Source organism: Anas acuta, chromosome 3 (assembly GCF_963932015.1).
Source record: "Anas acuta chromosome 3, bAnaAcu1.1, whole genome shotgun sequence".
Lineage (NCBI taxonomy): Eukaryota > Metazoa > Chordata > Aves > Anseriformes > Anatidae > Anas > Anas acuta.
Genome location: NC_088981.1, coordinates 37862576 through 37876901, shown reverse-complemented (window position 1 = coordinate 37876901; position 14326 = coordinate 37862576). Strand labels below are relative to the sequence as shown.

Here is a 14326-nt window from a genome sequence, read left to right as displayed (position 1 = left end):
CCATCGGTCAGCAAAAATCTCCAAGCCATGGATTGTGCCTTTGCTTTCTAGGAGTAAGATTCTGCAGGTCCTGACAGACCTTCTCATAGCACGGGGTCTACATGCTCCCAGTCAGAGCAGGGAGCTGGCTAAGGACACAGTGACCACATCTGTTGATTTTCTGAGTTTCAGGCAGTGAGGTGCATTGTGGCTCACATCAGGGCAGTTCTGTGCACAACAAGAAGGTAAACTTCAGCCTTCTGCAAATATTTCAGATCAAATGCAGAGGTACTTGGTGCCACCACCCTTAGGAAAGTGCTCAGTGCAGTGGGCGTTTTTATTGCATTTCTTCCCATAGGCATTGTACATCACCCAGCTCTCTCCTTCCTCAACTCTCCCCGGGTTTCCACTTCTTTCCAGTGAGCTGAGACACCGGTCTTGGTGTGCTCAGGTTCACATCAGGAAGGAGGATGACTTTCACGTTCCCAGATATGCCTCTATGTGTACAGCACAACTGCACTGGCCGGTCATGCTGTCGTATCATATTGCAAATTCATGTCTAATTTGACCTCGAGGTCTCTGTCAGCATTGCTGCTTTCTAGGATTCTCCCTCCCTTTGAATGTCTGTGTTTCAAATTACGTTTCCCTGGGTGTACTGGGTTACATTTTCCCATGAATGTCACTGTTATTCTCCAGCTCCATATTTTTAATCACCCTACTTCCACTTTTATTACCTCTGTCTTTGGTGTTGCAGCTCCTTCAAATGAATGTGAATAAGGGCTCTGAAAATAGGACTGTCTGTGACTTTCCTCTTTGTTATTAAAATTGTCCAGCATCCTTTCTCTCCCTCTGTGCTTTATTGAAAACATTCAACAAAAAAAAAAAACAGGAAATATCCTCTATGTGACACACACTGCCAGTTTGTCTATTTCCCATTAGTATCTTTTTAGCAGTTTTTTAGTCACTTTTAAAAAAATCAATAGAGCCAATTTGATAGTGTTTGAAGAAAAAGTTCTCCGAAGATAATTTGTCAATACCTCAGTGGATTTTATATACTGAAAGTTGCATTAATTTATTAGACTACTAATTTGGGGATATTTAGTAAAGGAAATCTCTCATGTGATGAGTCATCTGATTTCTGCACATTCCCAGCTCATCCCTTGGGGCCTGGAGCCTGATGCAGCAATCAGTTACAGAAACAACAACCAGCTTAACCTGGACAGAACTGGGCACAGGCTTTAGGGAAGTAAAAGTCTAGCTTACTCTTAGCTTTGATGGCCATTGCCTTGACTGCAACTAATTTGTCATTGTGCTTTCTCCTACAGTTTTCTTTACAATTCTGATTTCATGTAATACTTATATTTCAGTAATAGTCCACCAACCAAGTCAATAAAACCACGTTCTGTTTACTCTAAACAGAAAATCCCCCAATATTTTTTCCCTGACTAATTAGAAGAGGACCTCAATCTTCCTTTCCCCAAACTTTTAAATGCTCAAAATGTCAGTTACTGAAACTCAAGGTCATGGTATAATGATTTCCCAGTCATTCCTAATAAAGAAATTCTGAACACAAATAAGTTTGTATTTTTAAAATAGAACCATTAAGGCAGATTTACAGGACAAACCAAAAAGGTGGGAAAACCTAAGATATGTTTAATACACCATACAAATAAGCACTAGATGGAAAATTATATCAGTGCTATGCAAGTAGTGCTAATGAGAGGGATAAGACCTGAAACACATTTTCTCTGTGCTAGGATAGTTACAGCAGCCCACATCAGCCATTCCATCACCCCCAATAGTTAGCTTGGTTTGTTTTTTGCTGTTTATCAACAGCCCACAAACAAAACCCCTGCACCCTGGCCAAGCTTCTGAGTTTTACAGAGCTTTTGATAGAAGCAAAGTCACAAAGAAAACAGAATCAGATAATGCATTGATTTCATTGCTTCAAGATGCTTTCAAATCTTATTCCAACTTTTCCCAGTGACTTCAATTTGATCTAGCTGAACTGCTCCTTGGTATAATTTTCAGTGAAATGTTTCCATCAATATTTCAGCCTGACAGAAAGTAAACAAAAGGGGATTAGTATTGAAAAACAAACAAAAACATTCACTTTTCAGCAGCAGCTTGTGTGCACTAAACTCCCATCATTAAAATCCTTTAAAAAGTCATCCTTTTGTTATGTGAGCTCAAAAAAGCTCTGCTGACCCCTTGTCCATGGCACTGCTCAGCCTGGTCCCGTCATAAGGACCATTCCCTTTTAAATCCCGGGGCTGGCTTCAGGATACTGCTGTGCTCTTGCTGCCCTGCCCATTTTGCAACAGCCGGCAGCTAGAAATCATATCAGGCTTTCCTCGGTGTTGAACATAACAAGGGTGACCAGCAGTATAATCAGAGTACTGGCAGCCTTATTAATAATGATCATCTGCTGGCAACACCAGATATTGTAGTGTTGAAACATAACAGCATCAGAGGCCACTGTTTTTTGGTTATTTGAGTTTCTCAAGAATACTTTTTTTGTTTGTTTTCCCCTCCAAAAACAATAAAACAAACCAAAATAATAATAATAATATCAGTCACACAGTCCCATTCTGAGAAGTCAGATTTTATTCTCATTTGCTCTAAACCTAAGAAGGTCAGTGAAGTGGCACCAGCAGGAATGTGCCCAGAATCACAGCTCTAATGCTGTATTTTAAAGTAGCTCCCAAATTTGAAACAACACAGTGGTCGCATCCTGTCCCTCCTGGTTTCAGCAGTGCTGGGACTCCACCCAGAATACTTTGCTTTCTTTGAAGGAAGAATTTGTATTCACTCATTTGAAGAAAAGTACACTAACTTGTTGAAATTGTTGCCTGTACAGAATGTGGAAATATCTAGAAGATACCATTTGCTGTTATGGATATTTTTTTTCTCCATCTTTATTTCTCATCTCTGCAACAACCTAAACAATCTTTAAGCTTTAAACTTGTGCAGAACAGGGTTAAAATATAAAATATCACAAATCCAAATCCCTATGCCAAGGGACTCAGGGAGAGAAACTGCTAAATGCTTCTTGTCAGTCTTGAAACTACGTGACTGCTAAACCCACTCATTTCAGAGATTTATTTTGCTAGAAAGGATTTTAATCTTCACATTTCAGTTCCTCAGAGGAGGCAAAATCTTCCAAGTGCGGAGTCTGCAGCAGTGGTGAATCAACTATTGTAATACGCTGCCTCTTAAAATACTTCAGGGTAGTCAGGCATTAGGAAGGCTCCTATTTTGTGTGAACTGATCAAATACAGATGTTGCCAAAGAGTTGACCTTATTGACCGTGACTTAACTAGAGATTGAATGGCAGACAGACGGTCAGTAGTAGGGTGAAACCATGTTTTGGCGGTAGGGTGTAAATGTATATACAGTTTACAGGATGTGAATGACACCGAGCAAACATCTGTTCTATTGATAAATACTTGTTTCACTTCCAAAAATTTTTATCCCATGGAAACCCGGTAAGAATAAATACTGCCCAATTTTGTCAGGCGTTATGTGTGCATGTTATGCTCTTGGAAAACTTGAAATAGAAAAATATTAAAAATGGTACTAACTTTTCTCTTTTCCTGCAATATCAGATTTCATATAAAACTCATCAGCTGAGCTGAGTATTAGTCTTGATCAATGGCAGGAAACTAGGGGATCAAATGTTAATAAATCAGAAACAGATACCTCCACTTGAGCAGAAATATATCACTAACCTGAAAAATAGGGCAAATTATTTGACAACTTTTACATGTATATGCCTGGAAAAAAAATCAAGACACATAAAGCAAACAAACAAACAAACAAACAAACAAAACTCAACAACTTTTCATAAGGTTCCTTCAAAGCTGGAAAAAAAAAAAAAAAAGGACAGATATGGTAGAAAAAAACACATAAACACACACACACACAAAAACAAAACACAAATTAATGATGTAATGAACATAGAACATGCAATCAAAGAGTCCTAGGAACACCTTTGTTTTCTCTTGGATTGACATAATGAACAAGATTAAATGAAAAGACTTTAGCTAACACAACACCAATATATTTTTATGGCAAATTAACAGTCATACTGCTATTTGGTCTTTCAGTGATGGTAATGAAATAACATAGTAGGCCTGTTTTAATGTGCCATTGCCTTTACTCAAGCAATAAATAGCAGCATCACAATTCCAACACAACAGCTACAGTCCGAAGCTCGCAGAAACATGATGTGTGAAAGCACATAAAGACACAATGGCCAGCTTTAACTTTTCTATTTTTACTTTATCATACCTAGTTATTTTAGTTCAAAGCTCCTTACATTCGTGTCAGATAAGCACCCTTGCAGTGTGGTCTTCTCTTTAAATTGAAACTATTTGCTCTTGTACATAGCCTACTAAATTTAATTAGAAAATCCTAGTAGACCAGCAGGACAAAATTTCCCTTCCTTCCTATTTTCTCATTCCACAATCTATCACCTAGAGTAATTAGGACCAGTGAGGGATCATCTTCACTGGATTAACCTTAACTAAATTGTATGCATTCAACATGTGCTCTTTTGATTAACTTGAGCCTGGACTGCTGCCTGTGGTACACCCACCTTGTAATTCTACACACTTAATTAATTTCAGATGAACAGCAAGAGGGATAAGTTAAATTCTCCAATTAATAAACCAATATTAGTTAATGTATTTTAGCTTAACTTTTCATTTCTTCCTGTACAGATATAGGAAAAACAGAAAATAAGAAGGAGGTGGAAGGGAGCAAGCTTTGCCAATAAGCTTGCAATGACATTTCAGGGCCTGATCCTGTGGCAGTCTAGCAGATAATTTCCCCCCTGACAAGGAGAGGAATTTTGGCCACAGAATCAGTCCCTACATTTAAAGTATTAAATGCAATAGGCAGGAACAGGATTTTTTTTTTTCTTTCAAAATGATAAATAAGCATTATTTAAAACCTCCTCACCTTAACTCAGTTTTCCATATGGTTTCACTCATGCGTGGGTTTTCCTTGTTATTAAAAAAAATATATATATTATAATGTCACTGGCTATGGGCCCAATCCTCCAGGCCTTAGTCCCACAAGCATATTTTTCTCTTCTCTATTGTCATGGGGAGCTGCCTTGTCTTGCATACATTTGCCCAGATAAGTAACTCTGTTTTTGAATATAGCCCTAGTGAATTCAATAGTATTTATCAGAGGAGGAGAATTACTCATGTAGAAAAATATTTGCAAAATTAGGCCCTAAAAGTTGTATTGGAAATGCAAAGAAACGTGAAAAAAAAAAACCAAAAAAAAAACAGGAGGAAAATGGAAAATACTGTTCTTTAGTTCTTTTTGATGGGAATTAACTCAGATGCTAACTGTAAAGCAGGGCACTTACTCTCCTCTGAGTAAATTGTAAGGAACATTGAGTTTCTTGCTTCTAAAATACAGCTCTGCTGAATTTTCTTTCTAGCATCAGTAAATTTGTGATTTCAGTAAAACTGGTAGGATTAAAGTTAAATGTGAATTTAACCATTGTGCCGAAATTGGGACTGGCTGTTCAACATCTTGCAGGATTGACTACCTAGTGAGAGCAAAATCAAACCCACAGAAAAACAAATATTTTCACTCAGATATGTTTTTATAAAATTAACTCTGTTCTTGTAAAATCATTCACCGTATTTTCTCTACAGACATCAATACTCTAAAAAATGCAGCCAGAAATAAATGTTACATACATAATTATATTTACGGCATCTTTAAGTTAGCTATCAACACTTTTGTTTATGCACAGTTTATGTTAACTTCCAGTACTTGACTTTTCCACTAGGAAGAATAGCAAAAAATGGCTTCAGGCAATGAGATGGCCTAGTAGGCATTTTCTTCCTAATTAACATTCAACTGCTTCATCAAATCATCAAACAGTATTTTTTTTTTGTACGTAGACATTCATTATAAATAAGCTGCTGATTTGATTTATAGCCTTTCTAAAATCATAGGGAAATTTATTGGGTAAGAGCGTAAGATAAAATTTTCAAAACATCAAAATAATTTACATGACTTTGTCCCTCTGACAAAGGTACTTTGGCACCTTAATCGGTTTGGTAATCTCCAAAGTCACATGGATATCTTTGACAATTTTATCTCCTACAAGTAATTCTTTAGAAAAAATCAGACAAAACAGTTTGCATAGTAAAATCCCTTATGAGAAGGAAGGAAGTAATGATATATAGTCTTCAAGTAAAATTGTCAGTATTTTGGGTCATTTTAAAACCGCGGAACATGAATGCATGCAATTCTTGCCAAAATTCCACCGCATTTCCTTCTATTGTATTCATTTCAAGCAAAGAATATAATAAGCTTACATTTTTAAGGGTCTGTTTACAAACGATTGGAAAGATGCAAAGAATACTTATGATATAGAACAAACAACAGAGAAAACAGAAAATAAAGACTTACTTAATACTGACTTACCCTGCAGCCAGTCAGCATGCAAGATCTTATGGACGAATACATTGTTTTTATTAGTGTCAAGTACTTGATTTAAAGTAAGACCTAGTCACCTTACCGAGAGATATTTTTCCTGGGGTATATGCACGTATCTATTTATCTATTGAGCGTGAGTATGTATATACACACACCTAGCAGTAGGCCTGGTTAGTGTCGGCTTGACTGGGAGAGGATGTTAGTAATTACTATTTCTCTAAACACTACTTTAGCATAGTTTAGCGTATCAGCTGGCTTCTGCTGCCAAAAGGACCTGTGCTGCCTACTGGAAGTGGCTGCAAAGCCAATAGCCATGATAAAGACTGTTCCTGTGCCTGTTCCCATTTCTGTTCCCATTCCTGTTGTGGTGTTTTGCTGATAATTCAATAGCAAGGGATTTTGCTCAGCTCTTTTGGGGAAAATACCTCTGGGCACCTTGGGCATAGGCAGTAGTCCTCAGGGCTGCTGTGTCCCAGTGGAGAGAAGCCAGGGCAGCAGAGTCGTGCCTGCACTGTTGGCACATATCTGGCCAGCTCTGTTGGACATGGAAGAGAGCTTTGCCTGATTCTGAAAACAGCAGCACTGGTGATTTGGCAGGAGGTGGAACTGTCTACCAACGTACACAATGGTGCTTTCAAAACGGACTTTCTCTGTTTCCCCCTTTGCCTTCTTCTGAACGCGTTTTCAGGGGATCACTCTGAGGAAAACAAACACAAGCTGAGAGCTGTTAATCCAGGAATCGATGTTTCAGCCTCTTATACAATTGTTTTTCTCTTTTGCAGGCAGCATTTATACTGTTTTACAAATGGACTGAGTGAGGTTCTTGTGCATTGACAAGAAGACAAAAAGCAGCCCGCATGTGTTAGTGGTAGAATGAGTCCATATTAAGAATAGCTTCTGGTCTTACATTTTATGAGCCCAGTAAATCAAGAGCATGAAAGAAAAATGTGACATTGCTGTGTCATGCGGTGTCTGCAACAGAAAAATTTTCATGTGTAAGATTAACTGAGAAAAAAAATGAAATAGTGAAATGTATCTTCTCCTTTTTCTTTTCTCCTTCTCACCACATTTATAGTTTTCTGTTTAGGTCACTTTTTGGTCTCTTTTTAATCTCTGATGTGTTCCCTGGAATAAACTTTTTTTTTTTTTTTCTTTCCTCTATGGTACCTTTCCCATGGAAAAAAAAAAGTTTTCATGGTGATATACTTCACAACATACACCCTTCACACCTTTTCTATATATGGTGCTTTTCTAAAATGGTTCTTGATCTTTTCGTTACATGCTTGAGAGCTTTTCACAGCATATCACCAACTGGAAATTTATACACATTTAATTTTTACCTTGAAGTATTCTTACATCAAATCATTAATCTCTATTGTTCAGTTTTGACTAGAGTATTATTAAACAGTCTATTAACTAAAAAGAAATGTGGAGAATGCATAAAAGGCACAGTATTATTCTGATGACAGCTTCCTGGTGGTCCATCATATATAAAACTAGCTATTAGGAATATGTTTCAAACTGGCACCATAACACATATTTCATAGTTGTTAAATTTAATTGTATAAATAGTTACTGCCTGCATTTGGACTGTTTTAAAAAAGTGAATGTGTAATAAATCACCTCGTGAAAAAACTTCATGGAACATCCTCAGCTACCATGCTAAGAGACAACTCAGTTTTTGTCAATAGTATCTACAGCAATTAGCACTGATATTGAGCAAAATTAGAACCTGATCCTTCAAGCGTTTATACACATGAGCAGTCCCACTGGGACCAATCAATATCTTCTGTAGTCATGGAAATATTCGCATGCATATAGTCAATCATAAGTATGTGTTTTTGAGGAAAGGGGGCTATTTTTCTAACAGCAAGTCATTTTTAGGGTTCAGTCCTGCTTTCCCTAAATTCTGGCAAAACAACCCATGCTTGTAAGAGTAGGCTTTTGGGCAAACGCAAAATAAGTTCTGACGGCAGTAAACATATTTTTCCTTTTAGTGCAGTGACTGCTCTTAATATTAAACCCTATACTTGACATGAATAGCCACCCAGCAGGGTGATACAGAATACAGGATAACTCAGGCATTAAGTGATTTTTCTGCAGTCTACATGGTGCTTTCAATATTGACACGCACTCTGCATACTTCCAGTTGTTTTCTTAAAAGCAAATGTAATGTCTTGGTTCAGTACAGAGTATTCTTGCATTGAACAAGGGCTAGTAAATGCAGTGCCTTTTACATCAGACCATTTGTAAGCTGTAGTGTAATTGGTACTATTTATTGAATGACTTCCACCAAAGGCAGAGGAAAGATAAAGCTGCTGCTTTCAATTATGCAATCATGAATGTAAGAAAGCAAAGCTGTAGAACTGGGATGGAAATCATTACATCTGATACGCCATGTCAAACAACAATAGTGTTTGTGCTAATCGCATTTTAGAACACTGCTATCACAGTTGATTTTGCTATAAAATGGGAAACAATAAACAATAAAATCTGCTGACCCATCCCAAACTGCTGTTTAATCACCTTGGTTTGAAATCAGTGTTGGCTCAGATAGTAATCTAATAGGCTAGTTCCAAAAGCTTCTCTACCATTACTATTTGAGAAATCAATATTGAAGCTAAATCAGGGTCTGACCGAGAACTCTGCAGTAATGACAACCTGATATCCACCCAGCTATCAAACACTGTGGCTTGCTTAAATTAATCTGTTGCATTCACAGCTATATAGATCAAAGCTACAGCTTTTGGACTTCTAAGAGCTCAGCGCTGGGGACTCCCAGCAAGTAGCTGTTTCAGCTCTTGATGATCTACTAGGGGCTGAGACCTTTGGCTCTGGGTTTTTCTGGGGACAGCACTCTGACAATCTGTCTCAGATGTACGAGCACTTCTGAGATGGGCATCTCCCGGAGATGTGCTCTCCTGGAGGACGAACACTATCCTTCTGGGCATCTCCTGAGCAGCATTGAGCTCTATTTCTAGACCACCCTAGCGCTGGTTCTCCATCACTTGATAAGTTCCCTTCCCAATTCTCCTGGGAGAATTCCCTCCCTGGCAGTGCCCTCCACCAGAGGATTTCCCCGTCCCTGCTTGCCCACCCCAGAGGGCACCAGTCTTCCCGCCTACCCTATATGGCTCAGACTGTGCTGTTGCCAGCTCAGGCAGTAAATGTACAAATACCATTAATAGTCAGTGTGATGTGGACTCCAAATCCTTTGCAAATGTCACCCATAATCTCCAGATCAGGACAGCATAGAAAGTAGTCTGACTACAAAGCCAGCAAGGAGCAAACTGCTGTTTAAATATAAGTTAAAAAAAAAACATGCTGTATGGCTGCTCATGAAAATTGGCAGCTAGTGAATTAATCAAGGCAAATCCATTAAGCAAGAGGTAGGAATCAGATGATATTTTGAAAGAATTAGAACCAGAAGAGGTTTAGCTCTGAAGATCATAACTTCTGCTTTATAACTGAAGAATGGCTTGTAAGACAACCTAAGCCTATTTGTCTGTTTTCCTAATTAGACCCTCCAATCTTATAAAAGATTTTATCTCTGACAGAAAACATTGTATATAAAATTAAAAAATGCATTTTGCTTCTGCACAGATAATCTCCAAAGTGATTAAACCTTTGTGAAGTTAACAACAACATTCATACAAGATTAAGTTTCTAAGATCTTAATTATTCAAGATACCAAAATATCATGCACTTTGTTAGCTCTTTTAGCAAACATACAACTGCATTATCTCAGCATAATGACTTTATTTGGCATTCTTATTTTCCAGAAGATTTTTTTTTCTTTTTTCATGGCCATTTCCTATAAACAGATATATTATAAGTAACATACTTACACTTAAGGAATGTCTTCATTTTTATCCTGGCATTCACATCTGTCCTTGTTTAATGCTCTGCTGGTGGTCTGACTCCATGGTATGCCCACTGCAATGTTCATCTTAAACAATATTTACATTGATTAGGGCTCCCAGTGCACTAGAGACACTTATTAGAAAATGAACACAATATCCTGGGATAACAGTGAACATATCTAAGTGTTTTCTTTCTGAACCTCTATTAATGTAGTAAGTGTATAAACAATTGACTGCCAAAATGATAATCTGACAGAAAAACACTGTGCAAATATATAATATAAAAACTTCTGTGTGTAAAGCATGCAGCTGATAAACATGCAAGGAAAGGGCACACTTACACATTTTTTTTTTCAGATTATAGTAGCATTTGCTGCAATTCTGAACACTTTCTTTTATGCATATTTACTGTAAGACCCTGTTCTGCCACTGAAATCCTGTAAGTTTAATAAATAAAACATAACATTGGAGTAGGAAAGCATATTTGTACAGACAAAACTACATCAGGATTAAATATTTTGCCTTCATCACCTAATATGCTGGTGGTAAAACCAAATTTGAACCCTTACTCTTCAATGGTGAAGAGGAGTCATTAACATCACTCACCTAAAAAATAAATAAATAGTGTTGGTTACAAATTAGTCATGAACAAAATTATGTCTGTGATATTGCTTTCCTCAATGTGGGCACTGTACATTAGCTCTGAGTAATTTATATTTGACATAAATAGCCATAGAGGGGAGTCTACAGTGTGATAACCACCTTCTCTTTGTGTCTGGTTACTAAAAGTAATCAGCCAGTGGCTAACCATTTCTTAAAACTCTATACCTGCCTGAACTGTGACCCCATTGTCTTCTGTGCATTAGCAACACATGCTTCTCAATTTATTCAACTACCTTAAGTCAATTAACATGAGTCCACGTTCTAATTATGAAGATGGTTTGAAATATTTGCTGAAACTAGACATCAAAAAAAATGCTTAATTACTCTATCGTTGTTAACTTGTCATGCATAAATATGAGGGTTACAGAGTGTCCTGATTCTGGTAGTTTGTTAATGCAAGTGAAGAAAATATTCTTTCCTAGTGAAGATGCCCCAGTGATGGTCTGCTGCTTTGGGCAGGGAAAACATAAACACACTACAGAGAACATCTGTGAAGATATATGTCCACCCTTAGCTCTGACATCTCCTTAATATTCAAGATATGTTACACTTGCTTTTTCTTCTAAAGACATTAAGGTTTGGATTTAATTCTATTAAACGTTTTGAAGGATAAGAGCCTGAAGCATGTGGCTGAATCCAAACTGGGTACTGCATTTTGTTCTGGATGGGAAAATGTCTGAAGAAGTCTAATGGTCTTTTCTGATTGCAAGGGCCTCAGCTACTAAATTTGGTAATATTCCAACTAAGTGGTGTTATGTAGGGTTATAAAAGCAGGCTAAGAAAAGGCAGAGGGTAACTTGGGCAAATTGCTTGAAGAATTTCACTATGGGACACCAGGCCTTCAGTTTGGGTTGGCATTGACCACTAGGCAATAGAGAGCACAGAAGCAGTAAGGGGAATAGAACCAATAGGAAGGATGCTAAAGCCCAAACAACTGCTTATTTTGCTCTTTTGAAGTAGAGCATTTTCATATCTACCAACAAAAATGTCTTAAAGATCCAAAGTTTTGATCATTAGTGATGTCTATATTTGCCAGAAAGGTAGGGTGCTCTCTATACATGTTAAGAAACATTTGTTGTGAGATATACATGTATTTGTATGTTCAGGAATACTCAGAGCACAAGAAGAATAGCAAGCTGTGAGGAATCAGGAAGAAGGGAAGGCAAATAAGAGGGTATTATAAAGCTTGACATTTATCAGTGAGTTTTCTTTCATAGCATCAGCTTCTGTCTCCAGCTGCAGTCTCCAACCAGCAAGACAGCTGGAGGACAGCATGACAAGGACCATCTGTGTCTTGCTGATATTCCACATAGCAAAGGGGCTTCGTGTCCATGCTTAACTGGGCAGCCCAAAGAGCAGACACCTCCTTGGTATGAATTCACAGGCATGCATTGTGCAGGGTCTAAGAGGAAAGGCCAAAACCATGAAATCTGACCCCTCACTTGAACCCTCTATTAAGGAACACGCATGTCCCCAGTGCTCCTTCCCATAGGTGCCAAAGAGCTCTGATAGCTTTAAAATGGATGTAGAGGAAGGAGCTAAGCCATCAGTGCAACTTAGGAATCATTTGGGAGAAATGCTGGCTGGCCTTATCTAGAAGTGGTGATAAAGGCAGTCTTTTATCACTTTTCTCCAGCTTGGAATAGTAGCTTATGTCTTTTTATGAAAATTTACTGGTGGAGGTATTCCATAGGATCTTGCTCCCTTTAAAAAGAGAGATTTTCTTTCCATTTTTCTCCTTGGTTTAAAAAGGACTTGGGGTGCTCAGAAAAGGTGTCATGGTTAATGCTAGCTGAGATTCATGACAACAGAAAACACAGAATCTTAATTTCTCTATAAGTGCTTACAAATTTGGGCATTTTATACATGCAGTCTTTGTGTACGTATGCAAATACCTGTTCAAGCCCACACAGAAACATATCAATATAATTCTCTTAGCAAAAGCATTATGCTGATTTATTAGCTGAGGAGTAACAGACATTTCTTAAAACATTATTAATACTGATGGAAGGCACTTCTTTTTCAGAAAAGAAATAATAAGAATAATAGTAATAGTAATAGTAATAGTAATAGTAATAGTAATAGTAATAATAATAATATGAAAAAAATACCTGAAGAAAAAAAAGCCTCCATTTGAAATTAAATGGCTTTCAAGTATTTTGTAAAACAGACCACTCTAAATTTCTGAATCATGTATTTATCACCTGAATATTCCCAAAAACCTGGGGATGGGAAAGAGCAGTCATTAAATGCTGTGAACCAAAAGAAAGTTTACATGTACAAAATGTCACTTTACTGCAGTGTATGAGTAAGAAAACATCTGTCTAAATAAGTGATTGATTCTGACATATGTGAAGTAGGTATAAGCAAATAAAAAGTGATCCCTCTAAATCTTGTTTTGCAACATTGGTTAAATGTGTAAAATAATGCAAGCTATATATTTAAGATGGAACCCAAAATAAAATATGGTTGTGTTCAATCCATCTGTGAAATATGAGATCTACTGCCACTTTTTTTTTTGTATCCTAGAAGTTCCCCAGGACTGCTTTATGAACTCTTACCAGTTTATTTTTTAATATTAGTAGATGGAAAAAGGCCTCCTTCTGTTTCACTGTTCTCTACCAGTGAATCATGGGTCCCTTGCTACTCTGTCAGGAAAGTTATTTTAGTAATTCTGGAAATAAACCTACTGCTGAGTCAGCATCACAGCTGAAAATGACAAGTTTCATATTAAGAAACACATTAGAAATAATAACTAATGGTGTATCTCTTAGCCTCCCCCATTAAAATTAGCTGGTGTGTCAGGAGCTGATTTAGCAAGTGCCATACATACTGGATGTGAGAAATATATCTTGTGCATTGTCGGCATGAAAAATCACGTTCATTTTATAAGAGAGAGGATAAAAGAAATAGAGATAAAATGCAGAGTTCTGATGGAAGCAGCACTAAATATTTTACTCACAGTGGCACTCTGCTACAAAATGTTGAAATGTGACCCTAAAGCAGGCCAATATGAAAAAAATGTTGCTTTCAGTCTTCACTGTTAGGTGATTTTCAAATAAGCAGTTTTAATAGCATTTCTAAATCAGTGTATTCTTACAGATAAACCAGTGGGATTTGGTTACTCTGTTTATCTGGAATTCTAGCTTTTATGGAGAAAATAATTGGAGACAAAACATTTGCCAGCAATCAATCTTTTCTTTCTGATTTGTTAAACATGTCCATATGTAGTTATTGCTTGTATTCAGAAGATTGGTAGCAGTTTTAGAGTAGAAGTATGCTACTATTGCAAATTCAGGTAGTGATCTGGCAGTAGTAGGGGGAAGCCTTTGTAATTTTATTTTATTTAT

At 37.2% G+C, this 14326-nt stretch overlaps 1 long non-coding RNA gene across 1 annotated transcript in view; it reads right to left on the bottom strand.

The window, feature by feature from the left end:
* LOC137853859 (uncharacterized) overlaps nucleotides 1-10919 on the bottom strand; it is a 54065-nt gene extending 43146 nt beyond the window's left edge. The window contains exon 1 of the long non-coding RNA XR_011094778.1: nucleotides 10299-10919. This is a non-coding gene — a long non-coding RNA (uncharacterized lncRNA). The remainder of the gene's footprint in view (nucleotides 1-10298) is intronic.
* Between the last annotated feature and the right edge of the window lie 3407 nt (nucleotides 10920-14326).